Below are 16,317 nucleotides of genomic sequence, written 5' to 3'. Positions count from 1 at the left end.
GGATCTGGCTCAGAGTCCATGCGCCATGTCCGCTTTAGAGGTTCTCCAGTCGTGTCGCGCTCAGAGAAGTGCTTTACTTTCCGCGATTGGGGCAGTTGATCCAACTAACTCTTTAGTGCTCACTTTTGACATGTTAAATGTCAAAAAGTGACTCCCTCATCATATGGCTTTCCAAATAAAGTCTATATATTGGAAAATCAATATTTTTTGTACCGTTATAGATGAAGGAGCTTCCACGTGCGTCATGTCGATGTCATGTTGGAAGGCTATTGGATCGCCTTCGGCTGTTCCTTCACCCACCGTCTTGACTGCATTTGATGGTCATTCTCATAAGCCGCATGGGATTATCCCGGCCTTTCCTATATGTGTTGGGGGGGAGGTTGTCAATATTGAAGTAGAGGTCATAGATGCTAACCTAGACTATAATCTCCTATTAGGAAGGAACTAGGTATACGAAATGGACGTCGTTGTTTCGACTCTGTTTCATGTCATTTGCTTTCCTCATGAGGGGAAAATCGCTAAGGTTGATCAATTGGACTATTGTCTAGTCGATCCTCAAGCAAGCTCTAACTCTACTGTTCCTTTAGTGGATAACCCTCGCCCGCCTACTGAGAATTTAGGAGTGGGAATGTATTCCTCATTGATGGGTACCTTTGATCTTCCCTCTCCTTTCGCTAAAAACAATGTAAACTTTGAAACGGGAACTGATACTGTTACCCGTTTTGTAGAGGTGGCAAAAAAATGACCCGATTTTCAAAAGTGGTGATGCAGAATACACATGTTTTTTTTAGAACATGGTTTTTGGAACTTTAATTTTTTCATGTGCATTAAGTTTTAGAATGGTAGTGAATGGTAGTGATTTTCATCCTGATTTTAAAAAGTGAGTATTCTGCATCACACCCTTTTTTTAAAAGACCTTTTTTTTGACTTTAAATTTTCTAGTGTGTGAAATGTAAAAAATTATTTTCTAAATTTGATAGTTTTTGAAGTGGTCATTTTATTCATATTTTCTTGTTCTCTATCTTATTTTTTTTATTTTTTTTTAGTGGGGTTTTTATTGTTTTGCGTTTTAAAATTAGAAAGTCGATAGTTTGAATTTTAGATAATCTACATATTTATACATCCTTAATTCATTTTTCAATCCACATGAAATAATTGTTTCTAAAAAACAACATTTTTTAACAATGGACATAAAAATAACCATTTTTAACATAAATATAACAAAAAAACTAAACGTTTTGATAATTTTTTGCTAGAATTAACATGTCAAAATCACAATTTTTATACAAAAATATTAACTAAAAATGGTCAAATAATAGTTTTTTTTATGAATTTCATGTCAAAAAAATAATAATAACAATTTTTTTTTTTCAAAATATAATAATTAACTAAAAAATCATTGCGAAAATCACAGTTGTGCTCTCCCGCGCCCACCCCTCCACCGCCACCGCCCCCTCCCCGAGTACAGACTCCTCGCTTCCCTCTTTGTTTTTCCACAACCAGAGTTATCCAAACTATTAGTGGTATTTATTATTTTCTTCCCAATATATGTTTATAAACATCTTACCTTTAAGGTCTACCCACCCCTTTGCTTAAGCTTTTTCTTTCTATAAATATAAATAAAATATCTTATTTTTCCTTCATGAGCATGCCCTTCTCTCGCGGGGTGCTTATACTTATCATTTTACCCAACTCAAAATTTTTCTCCATCTAAGCTTATCATTACACCCAACAAAACCTTTCTCTCCAGTTATGTTTGTTCCCTCGTGGCAATCTTTCTCCCAATTTTTTTTTTTTGGAAAAGTACATTTAGACCTAACCACTTAACAAATTCTTGGATAACAATGCCACATCACTTATGTAGTATTTCCCATGTCATTTTTAAAGGTAAAAAATATTTATATATTTATATCAAATTTATCTACCTAAGTCAATTTGAGTTAGTCTTGGCCCCACATCCAACATTTCTATTCCAATATTTATGGGAAATATAAAATAAACATTTCTACTCCCATATTTATGGGAAATATAAAATAATAAATCCTGCAATAGCAGTTGCACCAGGGGTATCACAAAGAGAAATGTGCCCTTTCCCGTAGTATTCCAAAAGGAAACCTTGCTATTTAGATAATTCATTACTTGCATTTAATAGCGGAATTGACTTTATTCTGAAGTAATATTTTAGTTTGAATTCAATGAATGATTATTTATTTAAGGAAATTTGTATCTTCGTATTTAGTATGGAATTCGTTAAGTTGTAGGGAATGATTAAGTATTTGTATAAGCCCATATGTGTTAATGTTTTCTAAATTATTGGCAATCCTAATTATGGAACAAATTGCATTAAACATCTAATAAGAGATAACATATAGATTAATTATGAAGTTAGAATATAAAAATATATGAAGTATGGCATACATACAATATTGATATTGTCACAAATCGAGTGTGTATTGTATGGTTATATATTGTGGGTTCACAAATTGAAGTAATTAATATATCGTAAGTATCAATTGCATGAGCCATTAGATTGGGTAGGAAACACGCAAAAGAAAAGCCTTTACGGAAGTTATATTTATGTTAGTCATTAAGTTCATTTTATGGTTGAAGAAGGAGAGTAAGGTAAGGTCATAATAATTATTTGGTACGATGAGATTATTAAATACTTTAAAAACATTGTTATACATGGAGATTTATATCATATTTTAACTAATGTGTTGTCTAGTGAATACTTTATAGTTTCTCAGAGGATTAAGAAAAAAATTAAAGTTTAGTGCCAATACTAGTTACTACAGTAATAGAAATTTTATAATGGACTCCATAGATGTTATGACATGCAAATTAAGAAGGATACACAATGCATGCAGATTTTTGTGGTATTTAACATCATTTGAAAAATATATGTATAAATTGTGAATACGTGTTTAAAGAATATAATAACTAAAATTATTTTTTGAAGTAGAAGGAATATTTGGATTATTGCAGGTTTAGTAGATTAAGTATGTCTTGCTTTAATAATGAATCCAATACCTATTAATAATGAATCCAATACCTATTAATGTATTCTCAATACCTATTAATAATGAATCCAATACCTATTAATGTATTCTCAAGTTAATGTACATATTCTCAAGTTAATGGATTCATTTATATGGATGTCGTATTAGTCTGAAATTTTCCATGCTTCCATACTTTGTCTTTCCACCTCCATTGTCCTCTATTTACTTTTTAATATATTTTAATATATATTGCTGGCAAAGTGTACTTTCTTACTTATAATTTAAGTTACAGAATCTTGATATACTTCAAGACACCGCAGCATACATACGAGAGTTCACATAAATATCCTCTTCTCTGATATGACGACGTATAAATCCACTGTGCAGGGAATTCGGGTTGGTTTTTCAGTGTACGTGCGCTCCACGTTGACCCGAAGACTGGTTCGCTCCCACAGATCAACTTCGCAATAAGTCACTGCCTACGTGCGAAGGTGTGACTGCGGATATGTCGGCCTCGAATGGTTTGCTCCTTCAGCTGAAATGAAGCCATGAAGTCATGTGCTTTCTGATTTTTGGTTTTCAGTTAGTCTCCCTTGCCAGACCCTGTTTTTATGAGGGCGGTACATCAGGATTGAGTCAACTTGAAGGGAGCACGGTCTAATCGCAAGGGTAGATAGGTGGTGTAGTTTTTTTTGGTGTACATTAACTTGAGAATAATGAATCCAATACCTGAAGTGGCTCCCTCTGTTTTCTTTTTGTAACTCCTTCAAACAGATCTGAGAAATAATCCAAGGCACCCATGGCACCTCCCAGTATTCCAACAAAACAATTGTTGTCTAAAGCGAGCGAGTGAATCTGACTGAAGGCAGAAGCAAACGATATTCTGAGCTCTCTCTGTGACTTCAAATTATAGTAAGAGCCTTGCTGTGATTTCACTGTAAAACCACTCCAATAGAATAGTAAGAGCCTTGCTGTGATTTCACTTAAAATAATGCTTACAATAGGTATACGACAGGCGGAGCGTCGATTACCGGAATCGACGCTCCGCCCCTCGGGCGGGGCCAGGCGGCCGCGCCACCCCCGGGCCGCCCTTCCCCGCCCGAGGGGCGGAGCGTCGATTCCTAGAATCGACGCTCCGCCTGTCGTATACCTATTGTAAGCATTATTTTAATTAGCACGCAAATGTAAATCTCAATTTAATGTACAAACGTGGCAGTGCCTGTCCTATTCCTGAACTCTAGCCATATAATTCCTCAGTCGCCCTACATCTGAGACCTTCACCGGTTGCAACACCAACTTTGATGTGAAGTATGGAAGGTATATCATTTTTTTCCAAAACACAATAATAATGAATTGGAGAAACGGTTAAGTTTGTACAGTTTTTACCTCTCTTCGTCAACCTCGCGCTTCCATTCATATCATATTCTTCAGCGTCAGGTCATTTCATTAAATATTTGTACATCACAGACTTTATAACAACGTAATTGTTAATGTCAAAATCCTATCTATATAGGCCCCTCAATGTAATAATATTTGCCGGTGTCATTACCGACAGCATGCCGCAAAAGTCAAGTAAAACGTCAATCTTCCACGGTGGTCGATTGAATTTCAATTATGTTACGACCATTAAATCTCATACGACACGTTATAAATTGTTTGAATGAATATTTTGCGAAAAAGATGTAGAATTTATTCGTAGTACATTTTGACATACGTAAGAGTGGACTATACTTTTGTGCTACAGGTGGTTGTGAGAAACCCAAAGGTGACGTGTAAACATATCTCCACGTTGAAACTCAGAGCCCTCTCGCACCTCAGTGATTTCGTTTTCCCTCTCAATCATATCTATATTAATTTGCCTCCGCTTATGCCATTGCTGAGAATAGTGAGAAGCTCCCGGTTGTTCATATGTTCATCTCTCATTTTCTTTAGTATTCAACCTTTCGTTTCCTCTCATTTCAACCAAAGAGCGCATATATTTTTTCATAATAGGATCTTAAAATAATAATAGGAAATTAAAATAATGCTTACAATAGCTATACGACAGGCGGAGCGTCGATTCCCGGAATCGACGCTCCGCCCCTCGGGCGGGGCGGGGCGGCCCGGGGGTGGCGCGGCCGCCCCGCCCCGCCCGAGGGGCGGAGCGTCGATTCCGGGAATCGACGCTCCGCCTGTCGTATACCTATTGTAAGCATTATTTTAATTTAATGAATACCTATTGTAAGCATTATTTTAATTTAATGATAAGACCACTTCGCCTGCGGATCAGTAGCTAAAGAGCTATCCCCTCTGCAATGCGACTTACATTACCATTCAAGATTAGAGTGTAGTTCTTAACTTATTTTGAATTGACATTTTGTCAAATTGTGAAATGGATAAATTCTTTATCGCAATAAGAATGATTTACATGGAACTGTCATCTTAAAATGCGTTACCAAAGCAGAACATACCAGAAGAGGATACCAAAGCAGAACATACCGGAAGAGGACAAAAATTTCGAGAGGTTTCTTGAGAGAAGTTTCTTGCATATTTGCGTATATAAATATGAGCAGATCCCCAAGCCTCTCAAATCAATTCAGTGACATCAATTTGGAAAGTGTGGAATTGTTCAGAGTGTAAACTCTTCGTGGGAGCTTTACGCAGAGGCGTTTGCGGTTGTTTTTTTATTTTTTAAGGATGAAGAAGGCGCTTGTTTTGTTCTTATTATTTGCAGTAACAACAGTATGTTTGTTCGCCCCAACGTTTGCTCTGATGCCTTTTGCAGGTGGTCGTTACGGCGATGTTTGGGACGCTATGGTGGATCCCTTCAAAGTTTTTGACTCCATTCCCAAAGACATTGAGGCTGTTGCCCTCACACGGGTCGACTGGAAAGAAACCACTGACGCCCACGTCTTCACCGTTGATGTACCAGGGATGAGGAAGGATGAAATCAAGATCGAAGTAGAGGACAACAGGGTTCTGAGAATCAGCGGCGGAAGGAGGCAGAGGAGGAGGGAGATAAATGGCACAGAGTGGAGCGTTCCAGTGGCAAATTCTGGAGGCAATTCAGGCTTCCAGAGAATGTGAATATGGATGCCATCAGAGCCGGCTTGGATAACAGTGTGTTGACGGTGGCCGTGCCGAAGATCAGTGATTTCAAAAGTAAGAACGCCAAGGTTATTGATATCATTGAAAATTCTGAGCAGCCGATTGAAGGCAAGGTTGCGCTGTAGTATTAGGAATAGTTATGATAAAATTAGGTAGCGGCCAAATAGGCTTTCAACTATGTACGATTGAGCTGTATCGAATCTCTTGAAGCATAATACATTTGTGTGATCATGATGTAAAAAAAAAATAAGAATGATTTACATATATTTATGATGAGGCTTTTTTATTTTATAATTAAAAATTGGTTTATAGTTTAAAAAGTATGAAAAACAATAATAATAAATTTGTTTTAGGGTGTTAATGGGTGATTTTAGTAATTTAGATATTTTAGGACTATGGCTACTACAAGTCTCAAATGTGTTGATCATTTTAGGACTATGGCTGCTGGTTAGATTGTCTTCCATCACGTTCAATTTTAAGTGGCTTCATTTGTATTTTTCCAGCACCATATATGTGAGGTGGCTAACTATTTGTCACAACTCTCACATGCTTATATTTACTCAGTGGAAGGACAATGGGTTTGCTGCTACTTATCTACTTAATGATGACCATGTGAGTGATATGAGATCAGGATTCACGTTTTTGGCCTATAATAGGTTGTCATTAGATTCTATCTTTGTCATGGTCGCTCAGTCCAGCCACATGCAGTAACACTCAACACGTAACACAACAATGGGTATATATGTGAGGTGGCTAACTATTTGTCACAACTCTCACATGCTTATATATAATTAAAAAGAAATAATAATAATCTAAGTAATATAATTTTATATAATATAAAAAATGAGTATAAATTTATTTTGATTTCAAGTTTATTCACCTGGACGATTAAACTCTGTAACATATGTAGAAATAAAAATGATCTCTTTCTAAATGAATTAAAAACTAATTTGCTTCCTTTATCTAGTATAGACAACATAGAAGACCGCTATCATAATTTTACTACAACCCTCGCATATTCTATTAACAAGTTCTCAATTGAAGTTTCAAATAATAAAAGAAATAGCAAAACCAATCCATGGTATGACAAAGAGTGTAAAAGTGCGAGGAGAGCAATTAAGGAAGCTGTTGATGAATCTCTTAAAATGGACAAGATAAAAATATATAAAGCCCTAACTAAAAGGAAAAAGAGGCAGTACATTCGTCAAAGACAAGGGAATCTCTTACACCTCTCTAAGCTAGCTCCTAAGAAATTTTGGAGGCAAATTCTGACTAGGAAGACTAAAGAGGTGTCTCACCTCCATTCTTGGAATAAGAAGAAGGATTCAGGGGAAGTTGCTAGGGGGATGCATGAGAGAATTCAAATAGGAGGATTCTCATAGATATGATTGCGCTTAGTTAAAAAATAATCGTGCATATTCATTGAACCCTTATGCTTTGGAACAATACAAATATTAGGATTGGATAAGTTCTTTAGTGATGCATACGCCCTTTTGTTGGAAGTCCTCACATGTATAGTGTATTTCAAGACCATATTACACTTCATGGACTCTTAAAGACTATTGTAATATATTGTATTTTATTATATGATACTGTGAAGGATGCCTCTTAGGTCAGCAATGGTCCAAGTAGCATGTTTTTGAAAAATTAATTGTATATATTAAATTTGTTATTTATTAGGTGAATGTTTGAGCAACGATATCTATATTTGGTCGAGCTCTATTATTTTGCCTGTACTCCAATTATATATAGTTAGCATTATAGTTTTGATGAAAACTTTAAGGTGACGTTAGGTTGCCTTCGCATCCCCGACTACAGGTTTCGAGGGTGGACGTCAGCTTGTATGTGCGATACAACGGACAGAGAGATAGTACGCGACAGAGAGACTCGGCAAAGTGAAAAGACGCAGACATTCTCCATTGATGGGCACCTTGGGTTTTACCAATTCCACGCATCAAATGACGATCCACATTACCAATTCCACGCAGCGGCACCCCCGGGCCGCCCCGCCCCGGCGGACCGGCGGCGGGTCGATTCCAGTATCAACACTTTCGTTCTGAAGCTATATTTTGCAGGAAAATTTCGTAGAAAATTTCGTAGTCACTGCCATTTTTAAAACAGCCGCAAAATTGACACCTAAAAAAATAAATCATTATTCCAGTATCAACACTTTCATTCTGAAGCTATATTTTGCAGGAAAATTTCGTAGAAAATTTCGTAGTCACTGCCATTTTTAAAACAGCCGCAAAATTGACACCTAAAAAAAAAAACATCGTTCCAGTATACACACTTTTCATTTTGAGCACTGTTTTTGTGGTTTTTTTGGGGTTTTTGGGCCAGAGTTCCCGTTTTGAGTTTATAGTTCCCGTTTCAAAGTTTACATTGTTTAAAATCAATGCCATTTCATCATCTAAGGAGTCCCCTCGAGAAGAGTTCTTCCAAACTTGTTATTTTTCAGACCCTTGGACCTTGCCTTCACCTACGACCACATTAGTTTAAGGAAAAGTAAATGGAATGGCATTCCCTATATCTGTAGCTGAGCTTAGATATCAGTGTATCGTAGACTCTGCAGACAACCACTCTGCTCCTTTTTCTGAAGAGGAGTTAGATGGTGATGTTGCTCCAGCTTGGAGCCTTGATTCTACCTCTGCCTTTGACTGCTTAGATATGGTTTTACCTTCTGAAGAAGAAATCCTCGAAGCAATGATGGGTATACATCGACCTTGGAAAGACTTACACCATCGTTCGTACTTTCTTCCTCCATTGTAGGAAGTAGAATCTAGATTCTCCGAGCTCTTTACTAGTGATGTTTGTACGGTGTCAAATCCTTTGGCTCCAGCACACATTCGTGCCGAAGGTAATATGTCGGTAATTTCAAAAACGATACCTATAAACATCTCTAGGGACCCTAACGTCATCGAGAATCTCTTCATCGGAATTGAGTGTTCCCCTGAAGAAATTCAAATTGATACCAACCTATTTAAGGAATTTTGAGATGTATTTGCTTGGTCTTATGAGGAAATGCCTGGCATTGATCCTTCTATAGTTCAGCATGAGATCAAGACGTATGAGAACGCCAAACCGGTTCGTCAAAGGCTTCAGCCGGTTAACCCTAGGAAAGCAGCAACTATCAAAGCTGAAGTTGAGAAGCTGCTAAAGGCAGGTTTTATATACCCTGTTCCTCTTACTGATTGGGTTTCTAATCCAGTCCCTGTGGATAAAAAGCAAGGAACAATCCGAGTATGCATCGATTTTAGGGACTTAAACAAGGATTGTCCAAAAGATAATTACCCCACACCATTCATTGATCAGATTATCAACGAGTGTGTGGGTAATGAGATTTTTTCCTTCATGGATGGTTTTTCGGGTTATAATCAAATTTTTATCTGTCCTGAAGATCAACATAAGACAACCTTTATATGTCCCTGGGGTACCTTTGCATATAGAAATATGCCTTTTGGTCTTAAAAATGCTGGAGCCACTTTTCAGTGGGCCATGTCATATGCTTTCCATGACATCAAACATGTCATCGAGGCATACTTGGATGATCTCACTGCTCGTTCTCGAAAGAGAACTGATCACCCTAGTCATCTTCGATTGGTTTTCGAGCGATGTCGTTTTTATAAAATCCGGTTGAATCCCAACAAGTGTGTTTTCGCGGTTACATCCAGTCGGTTGTTAGGATTCATTGTGTCCAATGAAGGGATTCAGGTTGATCCCTTCAAGGTTGAGGCAATAGTTCAGTTTCCTCCCCCGTCCTCGATTCAACAACTTCAAAGTCTTCAAGGGAAGGCTAATTTCTTAAGACGGTTTATAGCAAACTATGCCGAGATCACTAAAGGGTTCATGCGTTTGCTACGGAAAGGAGTTCCATTTGTGTGGGACAACTTTGCGCAGCGGTTGTTTGATGCTTTGAAAAAGGCATTAGTCTCTGCCCCGCTTTTGAGTCCACCGGATTATGGTAGAGACTTCCTTTTATATCTCGCGGCAGCAGAATCAACCATTGGTATGGTTCTCGTTCAGGAGGACGATGCTCTCACCGAGCATGTGATTTATTATTTGAGCAGAGGCTTAATAGGTCCTGAACTTCGCTATTCTCCGGTTGAGAAGTTGGCCTTGGCAGCTGTCCATGCTGTCCAGCGGCTCCGTCATTATATTCTGCTACGCAAAACTTTTGTCTTAGCGGCAGTCAATCCATTTCAATTTGTCCTCAGTAGGCGAGTGATTGGGGGCAAATATAATCGATGGATAGTCATTTTGCAAGAATTCGATCTCGAGTTCTTGTCTGCCAAGTCTAAGAAATCCATGGTTTTCACGGAGCTAATTTCGGAGCTACATTGTGGAGAGGATACTGTTTATGAGGAAATTTTTCCCGACGAACATTTATTCCTCATCTCTTCACTTGACCCTTGGTATGGAGATATCATTGTCTATCTCCAGACTTCGAAGTTTCCCTCTACTTTATCCAAGGATGAACGTCGAAAATTACGTCACCTGGATAAAAACTATGTTATCATTGGTGACACATTATACCATCGAGGGGTTGATTGAATCCTTCGACGGTTTTTAACCTTAGAGGAAGCAGAGTTAGTGCTTAATGACTGCCACAGTGGAGCTTGTGGTGGTCATCTATCAGGGCTTGCTACAGCCCAGCGCATCTTACGTGCCGGCTATTTTTGGCCTTCACTCTTTAAAGACTGTGTGGAAGCGGTTAAACGCTGTCACCTGTGTCAAATTTTTACTCAGAAGATGCACGCGCATCCAGCTCCTCTTTTTCCCGTTGTCACCATCGGTCCCTTTACTAAGTGGGGTATTGATTTTACAACTTGTAATCCGCCTTCAGTGGCGAATCACAGGTACATTATCGTGGCCGTAGACTACTTTACGAAGTGGGTTGAGGCCATGCCTACTTATAAGAACGATAGTGACACGGCAACATTGTTTCTTTTCAATCAGGTTATCTCAAGATTCGGTATCCCAAGAGAGATTGTCACTGACCATGGCAGTCATTTTCAGAATCAACTGATGTCCGAATTGGCTCTCAAATTGGGTTTCCGCCAAGAGCACTCGTCTCCTTATTATCCTCAGGCCAATGGACAGGTCGAGGCAGTCAATAAAACTCTTAAGACGATACTCCAACAGACAATCGATAAAAATCGGTCCAATTGGCACGTTATGTTGTATTCGGCTCTTTGGGCATACCGAACCTTCGTGAAAACGGCTACTGGTTTTACACCTTTTCGGTTGGTTTACGGGATGGAATCTATCTTTCCAGTTGAATGTGAAATTCCATCTCTTAAATTGGCTATTGAGCTCCTTCCAAAGACTTCGAGTCTCGAAGAGCGCCTACTTCACTTGGAACATCTCGATGAGCAGCGTCGAGATGCCGCCACAATGAATGAGGCTCATAAGAAAAGGGTTAAAACGCAATATGATAAATCTGTCTGTCCTTGAGTCTTTTCTGAAGGTGACCTTGTCCTGGTCTATGACCAAGATAAAGACACCTTGGGCGCAGACAAATTTAAGCCTATGTGGTACGGTCCTTTCATTATTAAACGAGTTTTAGAAAAAGGGTCGTATGAGTTAATCGACTTTGAAGGAAACAAGCTGGCGGAGCCCCGAAACGGGCTCTACTTAAAGAAGTACTTTGCTTAGTTTTGGCCAGGCAATGGCTTCTTTGTACTTTATGTATATTTGTACATATATCGTTGAGAGTTTTCTGATATCAGCACTTTTTGGTCTGCTGTGGCAGGTGTTGATGGATGATTTGGTCTATTTTGGGTTCGCCGATGGTGCTAGTCGGCACACTCGGAATCTCGCTTCCGCAGCTTGGGTACTCTACTATCCAATTGGTCAATTAATGGCATCAAGAGGCATGTGTATCGGTCCTGCTTCAAACAATATGGCCGAGTATACTTCCGTTATTAATTTATTATCCGAGGCAATCTCTCATGGGATCGACTCGTTGGTAGTGTATCTTGATTCTCAATTGATAGTGTCTCAATTAAATAACATTTATCGGGTACGGGATCCATCTTTATATCGCCAGTATTTAAGGGTGAGGTTGTTGCAAAGATCATTTATTTATATTAATTATTTGCACATTCCAAGATCTCGTAATTGGTTAGCTGATTCTATCGCTAATCAGGAATTAGACTGGCACATCAATCATTCATCATAATAAAATCAAGCATCAAAAATTCAAACTGTATATATATATATATATATATATATATATATATATATATATCGTAAAGTGTCTCGAGTGTACATATGTGTGTCCAAAAATATACAAAATTGGGACTCAAATTCCCATAATCATGTCCGGCATATCTAATGCCTCGGCTTAGGATGAGTGTCTAAGTATGCAACTATCGCAGTGGCCACACGCTGAAAAGTGCGAACCTAGTCACGTGGCATGCTAACCACATGACGCTGCATATCCTCAGGAAGGTCCTCTATGATGGCCATCAGTACTCGGCAACTCTATCTCGCCAAGTGTTGTTGGACATTGTTTAGAGTCTGTTCTGTATCAGCAGCCGCCTCTTCGGCTCCTCGGCCACGCCGTCCATGCCGTGGGAACCCATCTGGTCGTACCGGCCCAATATCTGGAACATGATCATCATATCAGTCATTTGAATCTCATCAAAAATATTTTTCAAAATGCATCATTATATTTGAAAAATCCAAAAAAATAATAAAATCAAAAAATTCTTACCAATCTCGCCCCATGCTACGTTCGGTGGTAACACTAGATCAGGATCTCCTCGAAAATCCAGCCCAACATAGGGGTAGTCATCCACGGTGATGATCTGCTGATCCCACCAGGTGAAGAAATCATCCTCAAAGGCAGTCCTTGGGACCTCCCCACCCCCCAGACGTTTCATCAGATCGGCCCACCGGCCCATGCGTGGATCGCATTGGGTGCTGATGGAAACTGCTACCCTGGGGCGGAGTGCAGGAACCTTCTCGAAAAAGAAAGTACACAGGATAGTCCCATATCCAAAGTTCTTGGTCTGTCCCCTCCTGATAGAAGTGAACTGGCTCTTCATGTTGGCCAAAAGAGGAGTACACCAGTCAAACACAGTAGTGAGACAGTCAACTGCCATGCTCATGGTGACCAGTGACGCCCGATGCAGAGAGGATGATCTGATCACTCGAGCTATGGTGAACAGGATTATCCTAAGTGACAAACTCGCGACATGTGTGATGGAAATCTGGCTCCCAACCTTCTTGGGATGTCTCGAGCAGTATATCTGTACATAGTCCTCTATCGAGAGGCTACTCCGTGTCCTGCCTCGGGAATGTACTACCTCTCCCCTTCGGGAAAGGCCCATGATAAAATAGATATCCTCCACTTCTACCCTGAGCAGCATCTGATCGATCATAAAGGCTTCCTCCTCGACATCCCAATAATCAATGAGCATCTCAAGCAGACGCGTGTTCGCTTTCATATTTGGCAGTTTGAAAAATTTAAGCAAACGGCATCCCCTTAGGGAATCTAATGCTTCTGGACTGTTCATAACTTCATTATCTACTGCTGCGTGCTCTCTTTCACGCCACGTGACAAGCATCCTAAGAAAAAATTGATTTAAAACCATTAGTTTTTATTTAAAAATGGTTCGCGGCGTATACGCGGGTCCCTGTGCACATAGTCATGTATAGGGCCGCGTGTACGCGGGTTCAATATTACCAACCCGCGTATACGCCGTGAGGAAATTTTTGACAAAAGTTCAACGGTGAAACATCAATCAAAGATCTTAAAACCTATCACAATCAATTGCAAGCTAAGTATAAAAGTTACCTGGAGGTTTTTGACGAATTTGAACGGTTGAATCTGGCTGTGGGAAGTTTGCTCCTTTTGCTCCAAAACCTTTGCTCTCAAACTCAAATGGTAAAAATGGTGAGTCCAAAATGATTTTTATAAGTTTTGAAAATGCAAAAATTTTTCAAAATTTTATTTTGTTTGACCTCATGTGACTTTTAACTTGGGAGCTTGGAATGTCGAGAATGGTTTGTTTTTCAGGACATTTTGGACATTTTTCAGTTTTGAGACAGTTCCATGACTGCTGACCCGTCATGGCAGGTATTGTTTTCTCACTGGCATATAGGTTAGGGACACCATTTTTTCCATTGCATTATGCATACTAGCCTCCATTTGCCGATACATCTGCCATAGGGTCGATCCCATCGTGTTATAGTTTGTAAGCCATTTTCACTCGCCGATTCTTTAAATCATGACACGATGGTAGAGCCATCCTTTACATGGGCATCGTAGTTAGCAACTCACTGACATTTGTTGCCCATGCTGCTCCATTGAGTAGGCTCGAGAGTCCTCTGTAGTACCGCCATGACTTATGCGTTGAAGACTCATTCCTCTTAGCTTCTCTGCTTTGTTCTGGCCTTATACCCTAGAGGCCCCTTTGTGTTGAGTTGTACTACTGCATTGCATGTTGACCACTTGCACCTTTTGGCCTAGAGCCGGCTTCACTTGGACTCGTGTTTAAGCCAACTTTTGACCATGACAACTGCAAAATCAACCTTGCATACCTTTGACTTCTGCAGCTTGACACACCTTGACCCGTGGAAGGAACACACCTTTGAGTGTCACTGACCAGTTTTCACCTCCCTGCATTGAGCATAGGAACATTCCATTCCCAGGAACTAGATCATCTGTTTCATCAACACTCATTCTTTCCACTGTACCATAGCATTCTTTTATTCTTTTTCCAGCTTAACAGAAAAAGACAAAAAAAAATATATTCCAAAAAGAGCGGGAACGGGATAGTATTTCCATTTATTGTTGGCAGCTAGAGTCAGCCTTGTCGCCCTTGAACAAATAACTCAAAACAAAGTCTCCTCCGCATGGGTGGGATTTAGTTTGACTTAGGTACGCCATAACCTTATTATTGAGTCAGTTCTCACCCGATTGGTTATCTCTTCCAATCATATGGAGGGTTAGTTCGTGCCTCCTGCATGGCGAACTTATACAGAGTCATCATATGCTGCCACATAGTCACATTGAGTCGTGCTTTTGTTCAAGGGAAGTTAGCCTGAGTCGGCCTCTCTGCAGTGTTTCTTGACTCATTTTTCAGTCAGCCATCCCTGGTTGTCAGTGTCATGTCTATCATCACATCAGTTATATTGGTCCTTTACTCGTGCCAGTTTGAGAAGGTCCCCATTGACTTCTTGCTGGCGGGTCTTGTCCTTATCGACGATGACACCTTGTCCTGAGGACAGGCCTAGAGCTGCACCCTGGCCCTATTTTCATTATTGATAGGTCACCTTGTGCTCAACATCGATCAGTATCATGGGTCTTTGACTGAGTGGTTTCCCTTGTGTTCGACATCAGCTTAAATTATCACACATTGGGATTCATGCAGTACCTTGGTTTCCATTTGACCCTATTGGTGGATACCTCGCCTCTGTGTCAGCTTTCATTATTGGTTGGTTCAGAGGGATTCTGTGGTGCGCTAGCCACATCTTGTGTACGCCGGGAACGTACTTCGATTTGGTTACTACATCTTTTTCGTCTGATTCCTTCCACATTATTGGCCTACGGGTTACACTTGCGCTAGATTGATGAAGGATGCCTTAATGCCTTCTTTCTAGCAGATCTTTCCCTATCGACTCCGACTCATTGCTCTGGGGCAAAGATCTAGAGTCCATTTGGCAGTACCTTGGGGTTTGCAGTCATTAGTGGCAGATCCTTCGCTATCGACAATGGGAAATCATCATTGTCTCCTAATCGATAGATTCGTATAGGTGTTCGACTCCAACTCATCTATTCACACTTGTTAAACTGTACTGGGTACCTTGACACTCATTATCATTATTGGTGAGTAGTCTCGCATTTGTTAACGGTATACATCAATGACTGGTAATCAAACGGTTTCTCACATGGTCGACTTTAGATCATTTATTCCCATGGTGTAGAAATGTACCACAGCGGTCGATGAAGACCTCAGGTTGTATCAGCATTCATTGGTTCACTTGACAGTTGCTCCTATTACTGCTAGCTGATACCACTCCACCTCATATGTTGCAGTTAGTCATGGCAACATTCTATATGTTGGCACCTGAGTTTGCAGTGTAGTACCATCCTATTCCATCATGTTCAGTTGGTATGTTCTGGGATCAGTCTTTGATATCAGTGATCCGTTGCATCTTTCAGCATCATTGACAGTCTTATATGTGATATTCAGACATGTACTTGTTTATTATGATCAGA

The 16,317-nt window shown here is 39.7% G+C and overlaps 1 pseudogene; it reads left to right on the top strand.

The window, feature by feature from the left end:
* The first annotated feature begins 5,472 nt into the window (after positions 1-5,472).
* LOC149198073 (18.1 kDa class I heat shock protein pseudogene) lies at positions 5,473-6,320 on the top strand (annotated as a pseudogene).
* The last annotated feature ends 9,997 nt before the right edge of the window (positions 6,321-16,317 follow it).

This window comes from Pinus tabuliformis, chromosome 2_2, assembly GCF_031772625.1.
Source record: "Pinus tabuliformis cultivar Carrire ecotype Pingquan chromosome 2_2, CPIR1, whole genome shotgun sequence".
Lineage (NCBI taxonomy): Eukaryota > Viridiplantae > Streptophyta > Pinopsida > Pinales > Pinaceae > Pinus > Pinus tabuliformis.
This window is presented reverse-complemented; position numbering and strand designations above follow the sequence as displayed.